Genomic DNA, 14,252 nt, shown 5'->3' with positions numbered 1-14,252 from the left:
GTACCGATATCTTTACTGCGAACAGCAAATAGTTCCAAGTATTATGAACCTGCTTTTATTGCATGCCTTGGGTATAACCTCTCTGGGCAAAAAATAGCACAATGTCCTCTTGCCAGGTCCAGTTCCTCAGAATTGATGCTCTCAAGATGCCCTCTTTCTGGCAGCACCAACTCTGAATTCTATATTTCACTAAAGTATCGATGTGGTCAAATGGAGAGGAGGGAAGTTAAGTTAGGTACTGCAGGGCAAGAGACATCGAAGGAAAAAGGTTATTCAACAATTCTTCGTTCTCCTTTCACAAATAATTGTTTTTACATTTCTCACAAGAAAATGCTGGTTGTTTTCACTTAGAGAGCAAAGTCCATAATTACAGTTCCTTATGTTAAATAACACAAAGTTCTTGATATTCCTGAATCAAAATCTGAAACACTTCTTGTTAGAAATGAGGTCTCTAGTTGCACTCGCTCTTAGTCAGCTCTCTAGGTACCGAGCGTTACCTTTCCTTTTACTTTAATCATGCCAAATTGTTTTCTCTGATTAGGTTTGGGATGGGTATCTCTCATTTCTTGGTTTCATACCCACAAGAATTGTGCCCATGCGATTCAGAGTCTACACAGAGCACTCTGCATTTTATGTTTTTTGCAAACTTTATACCAACCCAAGACGTGCTTTTTTAATACCACTGTTAAGAATTTTAAATATAAGAAAGTGTCAGCCCGCATTACATTATTTACTCCTTTTCAGCAATGAATTTACCTGTCTGATGATTTATAAGTACATTTCTTCTGTGGTACGGCTTTGGAATATCGTTGGAAAATGATTCTTTGTGCATTGATTATGTTGGTTAAATTTTAATGTGTCAATTCTTTTGAAATGTTGTTTTTAAGATGTATTCTTTTATGGCTGGTACTCAGTCAAATAAAGATTCTTGACTGACTGAGGTCTCTAGTTGGCAGTGGTTTGCAACCTTTCCAAGTAGGGACCGTCACTTTAGTCAGGGTAAATGAGTCAGGCTTATCTCAGAAACAATGTGTAAATCATTTGTACATTGACAAACACAGCAACACAGTAAAAACACTACAAAATGAGTCTACACCATTTTGGAAAAATAGCCAATATTTATCTGAATAAAACAAGACCAAAACGACAACAATCTGTAACGCCCTGAACGTCTCGGGATCGTTTAACAGACACGATAATGAGGACGCAACCACTTGTGAAGGGTTAGTTATTTTAATGAAGGCAAAAATAATACAAAGAACAAACAAAAGTTATAGTCACTGGAATCCTCCAGGCTAAGTACGTTACCAGCCCACCGCACGGATGGTCCTAACCGTCCTCTGCATATACGCCGATCCCGGCGTATGCCAACAGAGGGCAGAAATGAAATGGCCGACAATGCCAATCGGTAGGCTGTGAGGGGCACGAAGAGTGTTGGGGAGAATCGAGGAGTCAGGGAAACACCCAGCCGGGGTCTCTACCTGAAGGGAGCAGCCGCTCAACCTCTTCCTCAGACTGCACCGGGACGCGGAGTCACCTCCTGGTGATGCGTCACCGATACCCCAATCAAAAAGCAAGAAGACTGAACCGAGAGCAGCCGCTCGATCGATCCTGTGGACTTCCGAGTCTGTAACGCGGCAAACACCTCCTGGTGTGCGTTACAGCTGGCAGTCCCTGTATCTCTGGTCTGGCTGGGAGTTACGACTCCAACCAGCAAAAGCGCCACTGCGCTTTGACTCAGCCGAGTCAAAAAGCAAAGCTCAATGGTTGACCGGTAGAGCTTCCGGGTCCTTCACAGGTGACGATGGGGCAAGACACGGCCCAGGGAGTAACGACTCGACCTACCTCCGTTCTTGCCTTACTGGAGCACCACTCCGGAACACTGCTCTTCACGAAGCAGGTACGTCGGTGTAAACACAATATCCGACAGCGTTGTACCTCCCGGTTCCTCCCTTTATAGGGCGTGTTTTCCTTGAGTTATGTAACAGCTCTCCTGTTTACATAAGGGCGTGTTTTCCTTGAGTTATGTAACAGCTCTCCTGTTTACATAAGGGCGTGTTTTCCTTGAGTTATGTAACAGCTCTCCTGTTTACATAAGGGCGTGTTTTCCTTGAGTTATGTAACAGCTCTCCTGTTTACATAAGGGCGTGTTTTCCTTGAGTTATGTAACAGCTCTCCTGTTTACCTAACCTCTCAACCGCTAAGCATCCTGGGAGATTTAGTCCGTTTTCGCTGGTTACCATTTTCTTCCCCTCGCATGACAGGAATTCTTGACAGTACATCCTCCCTCTCAGCGGCTCCCCACGGGTCCAGCGCTGGCAGGAAAACGCCGATGGAACAAGGAGACAAAGCGCGGAGCATGAACCCCTTCAGCCGGTTCCCATGATTGCTCCTCCGGGCCATAGCCTTTCCACGCAACCAGGTACCACAGCTTCCCCCTGTGCCATTTGGACGCCCGTATGCCCGATACTTCATACTCCACCTCCGACTCCACGCATACCGGCCTAGGTGTCCCAGACGGCTTGGAGGGTGCAGGTTTGAGCAATGATACATGAAAGACAGGGTGTATCCGCAATGACTGGGGCAAGCACACCTTCACGTTCACGGGACCCATACACTTGGCAATTCGATAGGGGCTTATGTACTTGGGATGGAACACACTGTTCTTTCGAAACCTCATGTTTCTTGTGGATATCCAGACGTAGTCTCCAGTGCGGTACAGTGGCCCGGGCCTTCTCTTCCTGTCTGCCGCAGCCTTGTATTTTCTCTTGGCCTCTATTAGGACAGCCCTTGAGCGCATCAACGTGTCCTTTATGTGTGCCACCCTGTCCGCTGTGGCGGGAATCCTGTCCTCTCTGAACGGATGTAGAAATGGCAAGAACCTGGGATGTTGGCCATAGTTGCTATAGAACGGAGATGACTGTGTGGAGCTGTGAGTGGCGTTGTTATAGGCTATCTCTGCAACCCATAGCAAGTCGACCCATTCTTCCCTGCCCTGGTCCACAAAACATCGCAGATACTGTTTGAGCGTTTGGTTCAGGCGCTCGGTTTGGCCGTCCGTTTGAGGGTGGTAGCTGGTGGACAGGGCGGTCTTAACATGCAGCGCAGTGCACCAAGTCTTCCAGAATTGCGCAGTAAACTGCGACCCCCGGTCCGACACGATCACCCCAGGTAATCCATGCAGTCGTACCACATTCTTTAGAAGTAGTGACGCCAATTCCCCGGCCATAGGGACTCTCTTGCAGGGGATGAAGTGCCCCATTTTCGTCAAGTAATCCACCACCACCAGTATTGCCGTCATCCCCTGGTCTACCGGTAGGCCCACCACGAAGTCCAGTGATATGCTATCCCATGGTCTATCCGGGGTCGGAAGTGGATGTAAGAGCCCTTGGGTTTGGCCATGGTCGGCCTTCATGGTAGCACACGTAGGACACTCCTGTCCCCACCTCCTGACATCCACTCTCATGGTTGGCCATCAGAAATGCCGTCCCATGCTAGCCACCGTTTTTTCAAAGCCCAAATGACCTGCGCATGGAGAGTCATGGCACCAGATGAATGCTTGTTTCCTTAGCCTAGGCGTGGGTATCAATAGGCACCTGCCCTTCAGGGGTATCCCGTCCTTCAGCTGCCATTCTCTGTGACTGAGGAGCCACCTCTGCCATGCGAACGACCTGATCCCTCTCTTTATTTCCCTCAGGAAAGTATCCGGTTGGATAACCCCCAATACCATCCTCGGGGAAATGATGGAACGCTCGGTCGCAGGCAATGGTTCCTTAACTGCAGATTGACGGGACAGGGCGTCCGCCTTCCGGTTTTCCGTCCCCGGCCGATATGTGATGCGGAAGTTGAACCCCGCAAAGAAGATCATCCACCGCAGCTGCCTGGGAGAAAGGTGTCTTGTGGCCGTCATGAACTGTAGATTCCGATGGTCCGTGTACACCGATACCACATGTCTTGCCCCCATCAACCAATGCCTCCATTCGGTGAAGGCGTCCTTGATTGCGAGAAGCTCCTTCTCCGCAATATGGTAGTTGCGTTCGGCGTCGTTGAGTTTGCGGGACATGTACGCAACGGGATGAAGCACCCCTGTGTCGTGGTTGCGTTGGGACAAGATAGCCCCCAGCGCCACATCCGAAGCGTCCGCTTCCACCACGTAGGGGAGATCCGGATCGGGGTGAGCCAACACCGGCGCCTTACCAAAGGCGCTTTTCAGGGCCTCGAAGGCTGTGTTCGCTTCAGGGGACCAGACAAACTCCTTGGACTTCCTCAGTAGCTGTGTGATGGGGGCCACCACTCCTGAAAATCCATCTATAAACCGCCTGTAAAAGTTGGCGAAGCCAATGAAACTTTGGACGTCCTTCACGCTTTGGGGCACCGGCCATTCTTTCACAGCCTTGATCTTTCGTTCTGCCATCTCCTGTCCCTCTGGACTCAGCATCACTCCGAGGAATTCCACGGACGTGACGTGGAAGTCACACTTGCTGAGTTTACAAAACAGCTTGTTTTCCCTCAGCTTTTGGAGCACAGCTTTGACGTGGTGTACGTGCTCCTCCACACTGGACGAGTAGATGAGGATGTCGTTGATATATACGACCACGTAGATATCCAACTCCTCTCTGAATACCTCATTCAAAAAGTACTGAAAGGCTGCCGGGGCGTTGCACAGACCGAACGGCATGACGAGGTACTCAAAAAGGCCGAACCTGGTCTTAAAGGCGGTCTTCCACTCGTCTCCGTCCCTCGTGCGCACCAGATGGTATGCCCCTTTCAAATCCAACTTGGTGTAGATACGAGCTTTCTTGACCTGTTCCAGAAGTACACTGATGAGAGGCAAGGGGTACCGATTCTTTATGGTTATCGCATTCAATGCCCTAATGTCCACACAGGCTCTCAGCTCCCCATTAGCTTTCGGGATGAAGAAGAGTGGCGAGGCGGCCGGAGACTTGGACGGGCGGATGAATCCTAGCTTGAGGAGTTTATCCAGGTACCCCCGGAGATGCACGTTTTCAGGCTCCGTCAGGGCATACAGCCTGCCGCTGGGAACGCTGGCCCCTGGCACCAGGTCGATCTGGCAGTCAAACTGTCTATGAGGTGGTAGCACTTCCGCCTTTACCTCATCAAATACATCCTCAAAACTGTGATAAGCCTGGGGGAGAGCCACATCTTTTTCTGCCGCTGTAGCCACCGTCTGACTCCCGCTCTCATCTGCGTCAAGGGATTCCGTTCTTTTTCCACAATGCAGGATGCAATACGGTGACGTCATTTCGACGCGATGTGTTGGCCAATCCACAGAGGGGTTGTGTTTCTGTAGCCACGGCAATCCCAATATGACGCCATATTGGGGCGCTCGGATGATGTTAAAATCGATTTGTTCCAAATGGTTCCTCCCATATCTCATCGGAAGGACCCCCGTGTGCTGCCCGATGGGCCCCGTCACCAATCGCCTTCCGTCTACAGCATAGACGTCTTCGGGTACAGCTTTGGGAAGAAGCACTAGCCCTAGCCTGCATGCCTCGTTGTGGTCCATAAACATGCCAGTGGCCCCTGAATCCACCATGGCCACAACGGGTATCCACTGGTCATGCACTCCCACGTGCACCGTGAGAAACAGGTGTCGGTGTCCCTTAGTGACCGAGTTGGAAAGTGAAGGGATGGATGAGTGACTCCGAGATGCCCCTTCTTTGGTCTGGGAGTCCTCTAGTTTTCCGCCGGTATGTCCACCACGACTGTTACCGACCGGTTGGCCCGATAACGTGACGTCTTCGGTTTGGCAGGGCATTCACGTACGTAGTGGCCTTTTTTGCCACAATATAGGCACAATCCTTGTTTACGGCGTGACTCTTTCTCCGTGGCTGTGAGGCTCGCTCGTATTGCGCCGATGTCCATGGGTTCTCCCTTGGATGCGGTGGAAGTTTCAGGACTTCCCACCGTCCCATAGGATGGAAGGGATTTTCCTTTTCTCCCATGATCCCCTTTTCTTTCACTTAGCCTATGTTCCAGCCGTAATACCAGGTTGATAAGACCCTCACATGTCTTGGGTTGAGGGTCAATATGAGCCACGGCGTCTTTGAGCTCATCGCACAGCCCGTGATGGAAGAGCGCCGTCTGTTTAGCAACAGGCCACTTGGTTTCCGCAACCAGCCGTCGGAACACGTTGAGATACTGCACCAGGTCGTTGGATCCCTGTCTCAACTCAAGCATTTCACGGTCCGCCGTGTACGAGTCAGCCCTTCTGTCGAATACCTTCAGGAATTCCTCGCGAAAAGCACCCCAATCACATAAGATGGGGTCGTCCCTGCTCACCAGAGGTACGGCCCATTGTGCCGCGTTTCCAGCCAAATAGGAAATAAGGAAAGCCACACGAGCCTGACTCGTGGGGAACGCCTTTGGTTTGCACGATAAATGTAGCGCCACTTGTGTGAGGAATACCTGCACTGTGTTAGGATCCCCACTGTACCTCTCTGGTGTGGCCAAGGGGATGGCTACCGGAATTTCCACTACTACAGCAGGGGTCTGGTCCGTGAGGGAGGTGCTGGGCGTGAGTGGGTCCAAGTGGATAGCATCCAGTCTGGCTTTTACATCGGCTGTTTCTTGCCTAGAGGCAGCCAATTCAACTTGCACGGTCGCTAAAGCAGCCAGCACATCATCAAGTGTTGCCATGTCTGTTATCGACCGGGAGACAGTTAGTGTATTAAGGTCGGATATTTTGTAACGCCCTGAACGTCTCGGGATCGTTTAACAGACACGATAATGAGGACGCAACCACTTGTGAAGGGTTAGTTATTTTAATGAAGGCAAAAATAATACAAAGAACAAACAAAAGTTATAGTCACTGGAATCCTCCAGGCTAAGTATGTTACCAGCCCACCGCACGGATGGTCCTAACCGTCCTCTGCATATACGCCGATCCCGGCGTATGCCAACAGAGGGCAGAAATGAAATGGCCGACAATGCCAATCGGTAGGCTGTGAGGGGCACGAAGAGTGTTGGGGAGAATCGAGGAGTCAGGGAAAAACCCAGCCGGGGTCTCTACCTGAAGGGAGCAGCCGCTCAACCTCTTCCTCAGACTGCACCGGGACGCGGAGTCACCTCCTGGTGATGCGTCACCGATACCCCAATCAAAAAGCAAGAAGACTGAACTGAGAGCAGCCGCTCGATCGATCCTGTGGACTTCCGAGTCTGTAACGCGGCAAACACCTCCTGGTGTGCGTTACAGCTGGCAGTCCCTGTATCTCTGGTCTGGCTGGGAGTTACGACTCCAACCAGCAAAAGCGCCACTGCGCTTTGACTCAGCCGAGTCAAAAAGCAAAGCTCAATGGTTGACCGGTAGAGCTTCCGGGTCCTTCACAGGTGACGATGGGGCAAGACACGGCCCAGGGAGTAACGACTCGACCTACCTCCGTTCTTGCCTTACTGGAGCACCACTCCGGAACACTGCTCTTCACGAAGCAGGTACGTCGGTGTAAACACAATATCCGACAGCGTTGTACCTCCCGGTTCCTCCCTTTATAGGGCGTGTTTTCCTTGAGTTATGTAACAGCTCTCCTGTTTACATAAGGGCGTGTTTTCCTTGAGTTATGTAACAGCTCTCCTGTTTACATAAGGGCGTGTTTTCCTTGAGTTATGTAACAGCTCTCCTGTTTACATAAGGGCGTGTTTTCCTTGAGTTATGTAACAGCTCTCCTGTTTACATAAGGGCGTGTTTTCCTTGAGTTATGTAACAGCTCTCCTGTTTACATAAGGGCGTGTTTTCCTTGAGTTATGTAACAGCTCTCCTGTTTACCTAACCTCTCAACCGCTAAGCATCCTGGGAGATGTAGTCCGTTTTCGCTGGTTACCATTTTCTTCCCCTCGCATGACAGGAATTCTTGACACAATCCAACATACATAAGTGAAGAGATCACTTTTCATAGGTTAAATAAGTTCAATCCATTGACATCAATGGATGAGTTTCTTTTAGCACAAAGTACCTTGGATGCGTCAAAACTCAAAGACGATGCGAGGCGCAGGGTAGGTGAGGTGAGGCTCTGGAAAAGCCAAGCGATACTTTGGTTTCTTACTGCCAGGGGAAGTGATGCGTCGGTTCCTTACTGCTATGCAGGGGAGGTGATACGTTGGTTCCTTCCTGTCAGGGGAGGTGATGCGTTGGTTCCTTACTGTCATGGGAGGCAATGCATCGATCTCCAGACAAGTGACCTTTGTTCCTTACTGCTGGGCAACATCGATGAAGAAATCGGCTTCCAGGGATGATGCATCAAAAATCCAGACGCGTTGCATCAATTCCACAGTCGCTAAGAAGGCACTGCGTCTGAGTTGGAGTGGTGCGTCGTGGACGTCGGTGATCCGGTGTTCAAAACTCACGCTGCGGCAGTTCTTCTGAAGCACTGCAATGGAAAGCTGGGGCCTGCAGTGAAAGCTGTGGTCGAAGCGCTAATTGGGCAAATAGATGCTGGAAGTTGATGCGTGGATTGTCTGCTTCCGTTTACCAGATTCTACTACTAAGGGCCCAGGAACTGGATTTGGCACCACTTGGCAAGTCAAGACTCTCAGCAGAAGAGCCTAGACATGGGTAGGTGAAGTCTTTGATGGCCCTGAGACTTCTTAATAGGACGCAAGCACACACAAGTCCTTAGAGAACCTTGGAAGCAGGATACAGAAAGCAAAGTCCAGTCCTTTCACTCCCAGGACAGAAGCAGCAAGCAGAGTGTTAATTCCTCATACAGCATCCAGCTCTTCTTTCTGGAAGAATCTCCTTTAGTCCAGAAGTTCTGATTTGAGAGTATCAGAAGTCCAATACTTATACCACGTTCTGCCTTTGAATTAGGCAAACTTCAAAGGAAATTATTTTTAGTGTAGGAGACCCTGCCTTTCCCTGACCTTGCTCCAGACACATTACATGGGGCGGAGGGGGGGTGGGGGTGGAGACAGCTTTGTGTGAGGACAGGCAAAGCCCTATTCAGATGTCAGTGACAACTCCTCCAACCCCTCGAGCTCAGGAAGGCCCATCAGCCTGGTGATGGCCCATCAGGATAGGCAAGGCCACCTCCACTCCCTTGGTGTAACTGTCTAGAGTGAATGCACAAGAGCCCAACTGTCATCCTAACCCAGATGTGGATTCTACAGACAGGCAGAGGCACAGAATGGCTAAGCTAGAAAATCCCCACGATCTAAAAGTGGCATTTTCAAACATGCAATTTAAAAACCAACTTCACCAAAAGGTGAACTTTTAGATTGTGAGTTCAGAGACCCCAAACTCCAAATCTCTATCAGTTCCCAATGGGAAATTACACTTAAAAGGTAGTTCGAGGCGACCCCCATGTTGCTCTATGGAAGGGATAGTCCTTGCAATAGTAAAAAATTAAACCAGTAGCATTTCACTATTAGGACATGTAAAACACACGGATGTATGACGTTACAATGCACACTTTTACAACGCATGCACTTACAACGCATTTTTTACAACGCATAATCCATTACAACGCATGACATTACAACGCATGACACTACAACGCATTTTTAAAAACTACCTTTACAACGCATTTCCATTACAACGCATAATACCTTTACAACGCATACCATTACAACGCATAATATTAAATTGCATTTAAGGTAAGTATTAGATAGTATAGGGGTAAAAGTTACTTTTCTAACTCCAGGGGGTGCAACAGTAGGGTAAGTGTTGGATAGTATAGGGGTAAAAATTACTATTCTAACTCCAGGGGGTGCAACAGTAGGGTAAGTGTTGGATAGAATAGGGGTAAAAATTACTATTCTAACTCCAGGGGGTGCAACAGTAGGGTAAGTGTTGGATAGAATAGGGGTAAAAATTACTATTCTAACTCCAGGGGGTGCAACAGTAGGGTAAGTGTTGGATAGAATAGGGGTAAAAATTACTATTCTAACTCCAGGGGGTGCAACAGTAGGGTAAGTGTTGGATAGTATAGGGGTAAACATTACTATTCTAACTCCAGGGGGTGCAACAGTAGGGTAAGTGTTGGATAGTATAGGGGTAAAAATTACTATTCTAACTCCAGGGGGTGCAACAGTAGGGTAAGTGTTGGATAGTATAGGGGTAAAAATTACTATTCTAACTCCAGGGGGTGCAACAGTAGGGTAAGTGTTGGATAGAATAGGGGTAAAAATTACTATTCTAACTCCAGGGGGTGCAACAGTAGGGTAAGTGTTGGATAGTATAGGGGTAAAAATTACTATTCTAACTCCAGGGGGTGCAACAGTAGGGTAAGTGTTGGATAGTGTAGTGTAATATTATGCGTTGTAATGGTATGCGTTGTAATGGTAGTATGCGTTGTAATGGAATGCGTTGTAAAGGTAGTTTTTAAAAATGCGTTGTAGTGTCATGCGTTGTAATGTCATGCGTTGTAATGGATTATGCGTTGTAAAAAATGTGTTGTAAAGGTAGTGCGTTGTAAAAGTTGCGTTGTAAAGGTTGTTCCCCAAAACACACCAGTATATGTCCTACCGTTTAAATACAATACACCCTGCCCATGAGGCTGCTTTAGCCTACCTTAGGGGTGACTTACATGCAATAAAAGTTACGGTTTGGGACTGGCATGCGGGTTCACTTGCCAGGTCGAAATGGCAGTTAAAAACTGCACACAGAGAGGCTGTAGTAGCAGATCTGAGACATGTTTTCAGGTCTAGTCATGTGGAAGGCACAATCAGTGCTGCAGGACCACTAGTGGCAGTTAATTTACGGGCACTGGGCACCCAAGTGCACCGTACTAGGACCTTACTAATGAATCAAATATACCAATCATGGATAAACCAATCACCAGTAAAATTTAGACAGAGAGCATATGCACTTTAGCACTGCTAAACTGTGGTAAAGTGCCCAGAGTCCTAAAGCCAACAAAAACAGGTCAGACAAAAAAGAAGGAAGAAGGCAAAAAGTTTGAAAATAACCATACAAAAAGGGCCAGGTCCAACAGTTCCCTTCATGGTTCATTGCGAGTTCACAAAACAAGCCTATATATCCAAAGACCAATCCCTACTAAGGGGGAACTAGGAGTTACTTCCCAATGTTCTCTCTTGTGCTATGGTTGCTTCATCTCCCTTCACCAACCATTAGTGCATACCTAAACATGCCCCACAACTCGCCACCTTACCGGAGTGCTGTTTTTTCCCAATTCGCAAGAAGAATTTTTACTTGAATGCCAGAAGGCGGTACCTCATCCGAACACCTGAAGAAGTTAAGCAGGGATTGAAAGCATGAATTTAGAGAGATGGGCATGAGTAAACACATGCAGCCTTGATCGGTAGAAAGATCAGGACAGCTCCCTGAAATCGAGCAAACCTCTTGGTTGTTTGGCTCCTCTATGTGGCAGCTCCTTTTAAAACCAAACATGAGTATCAAGCGCAGCTAAAAGGACACAACCTCTTTAGATAGAGGTGCCATCTCAGAAGGCAGTGCCTTCCAGCATGTTCCAGAACTTGCACCTACAGCCAAAGGGAAACAACAATGAAATCATCAGAGTCAGTACAAACAGATGAGTCATCAGGGTCAGCAGGTCATTTGAGCATGTTCCAGATGAACACCTGATGCTAGAGGGAAACACCAATAAAGTCAGCAGAGTCAGCACAAACAAATGGGTTATATGGGTCAGCAGGTCATTTGAACATGTTCTAGAACTTACACCTACTACCAAAGGGAAACAACGAATAAGTCATCAGGACCAGTACACACAAATAAGTCCCATAGTGAAGCCCCTTACTGGCATAAGTGTTAAAGGACACAAAACAATAACAATAAAGACACTACATAAATACAAAATTTCTTGTTGTTTAAGTATTGTAACATTTTTGGTACAAACATGCTGATGAGATAGACTTTTAATACTTGTTTTAATACTCGTGTCAAGGAGTTCATGACACACTTTAGCCTTACTGCTGGGAAGGTTCTTTCTCGTAAGTCCTGAAGGTACTACATTTCTCTCCAGCCAGTTTTCTTGCAGGGTCTTATCCTCTGTTTTCTGCTGGGCCTTCTTGAAGTCAGGAGATCTTCTGTGTTTCGTGTCCCTGGAGCAGGCAAACAGTAGGCCAACTACTTGACTCTTGGAGAGCAGTTCCAGTCTCTGACTGCCAACAGAAGTCAGGGTTCCTTAAGCCCTCTTCTTCTAGCAAGAGCCGGGTCTCTTCTTCATTCTTACAGACCCCTTTTTTCATGTCCTGGAACGGTCTAAGGAAGCAGTGTTATCCTGTGCACTAACCAATGACTGGAAAAAGTTCCTGACCCTGTATTATCTACTTTCTCACCCTAAGCCACCTTCTTCTGCAGTCCTTCCTCTTTGTTATACTTTAAAAATCCCCAAAAGATTTAAATTCAGGCTGGCCTAACCCTTCTTTCCTTTGTAGGAGTTCCAGGCAGGCCCGTAGCAACTCCCTATTTAGATGAGTTCTCCTCCCCTCTGTCATGGTCAGGACTGGTTCTGTTCTCCCTCCAGTTGCAGTTAGAGCTTAAGGGTCTAGGAGGATAGGATGACTTCAGAAATTAATGGAAGCAGATCCTGTCAGCCTCACTTGGCATCAGCAAGCCGAAAGAATATGTTTTAGGGCTGCCATTTGTTCTGACAGCTTTTCTGTATACCCTCTCAGATGACTAATGCCTGCCAGGTGGCAAGTTACTGATAACACTTCTGCCTGTCCAGAGGCTAGGCTATTTTCTTGTAGCTGGAACACTTCTCAACTCATGCATGGGATGAGTATCAACCTCTAGTGATTGGTAGAACTTGTTTAATCAAGTTCTGGCTACGGCAGACCAAAGTACCTTTTTTTAAGTAACTTTTTCACTAAAGTTATCAGTGGGCTATAATACTACCTAATGCCGCATTAACTTGTTAATTCTGCTGATTACCAACTTGTCCAATGTTTTTCTAACTTCAAAACCTCTATACGGTCTGAAATTGCTGAAGTTTAGACAAATGGGTTAGGCGGCTTTACTGGCCTTTTGCTGCAGTGAGAAACGGCTGCTGCTGCCCAGGCAGAGGGTGAACTTGGCAACACTCCCCCCCCCCTCCCCCCCAATGCTCTAAGCTCCTTACTCACTGGCAAAGCCCAAGCCGAACCTCTATGTAATGTCCCATGGCTTCCCTGGAACACCCTTCCCATGTCCCATGGCTTCCTTGGAAGGCCCTTTGTTGGACTTGGCCCTTTCTTTTAGGCAGGTTCACCCCTGAACTTTTTGCCTTAAGCTCTGACATGGTGGTAGTGATTTTAAGCCTCTGCGCACTTAAGCACTGTGGCCGTGCGTGCGCTTTCTGAGTGCGTGTGGTGAGATTGGCCTGCCCTCCCATAGGAATGCATGGGGGATATGTGTGTCCATGGTAATTCCTGGTATGAGAGGAGTGCAGGGGCGAGTTTAGTATGTGCGAACTCGTGAGAATAAATGCTGCGCAATAGTGCACGCAGATTTATTGTGGTTATTTTAGAAATGCCACTTTTAGAAGTTGGAATTTCTGTGTGCTGTGTGTCTACCTACATGATGTGAATTGCATGTGTGGCTTGGGATTGACAGGAGCTGAGAGGCCTGGGTAATTCCAGGAGCCAGGGTGAGTCTGCTCGGTGGTGAATGGAGAGATCTGCATGTAGATGGGAGGTAGGAGTTGCACCTGGGACCTGAATAGGACTGTGCTTTCCCTCCACAATGCTGGCTCCTCCTCCTATGGTGTGTCTGATGTCCCTGGCCTGTCCTGTGAAAAGAAGGAAGGAGTCATATACACAGAGTGCTCCTGAACCAGTTGTATCTGGTTCCCCCAAACCCTGCACCTTTGCACAAAGGGAAAATGTTGTATAAATATAGGGGCTATGACCCCATGTAAGTGTTCAGTTCTTGGGTGCTGTTCCTGCTGGGGCGTGCTGCTGCTGGAGCCCAGGGGGGCTGCCATGAGGGCTTGCCTCCCTGGGCCCTGCATTGCCCCCTTGATGCCTAAAGGCCTTTTGGGAGCATTTGCTTTATTCTCCTTGCCCCTGGACTTTGGCTTCATCTAGCGCCTGGAAGCGCTATCCTTTAATTGCCCAGCAGAGGAGGAGCGTGGGCTGCGCAGCGCGATGCTGTTCGCCTCATTGGAGGGAATCCCCACCGGAGGGATTCCCCCATGATGCTGCCGAGGGGTTTGCCTACCCCGCTTAGTGATTTTAATTGCAGGGCCCCACCCTGCATTATGGCCACTTTGGATTTGTTTTGGGGCAGGTGCCCACCCTGCGTGGTGATTTTGGTTGCGAGGCAGCCCACCCCT

The sequence above is a fragment of the Triturus cristatus genome, chromosome 2_1 (assembly GCF_964204655.1).
Source record: "Triturus cristatus chromosome 2_1, aTriCri1.1, whole genome shotgun sequence".
NCBI classification, from domain to species: domain Eukaryota; kingdom Metazoa; phylum Chordata; class Amphibia; order Caudata; family Salamandridae; genus Triturus; species Triturus cristatus.
Note: the sequence above shows the minus strand (reverse complement) of the source record.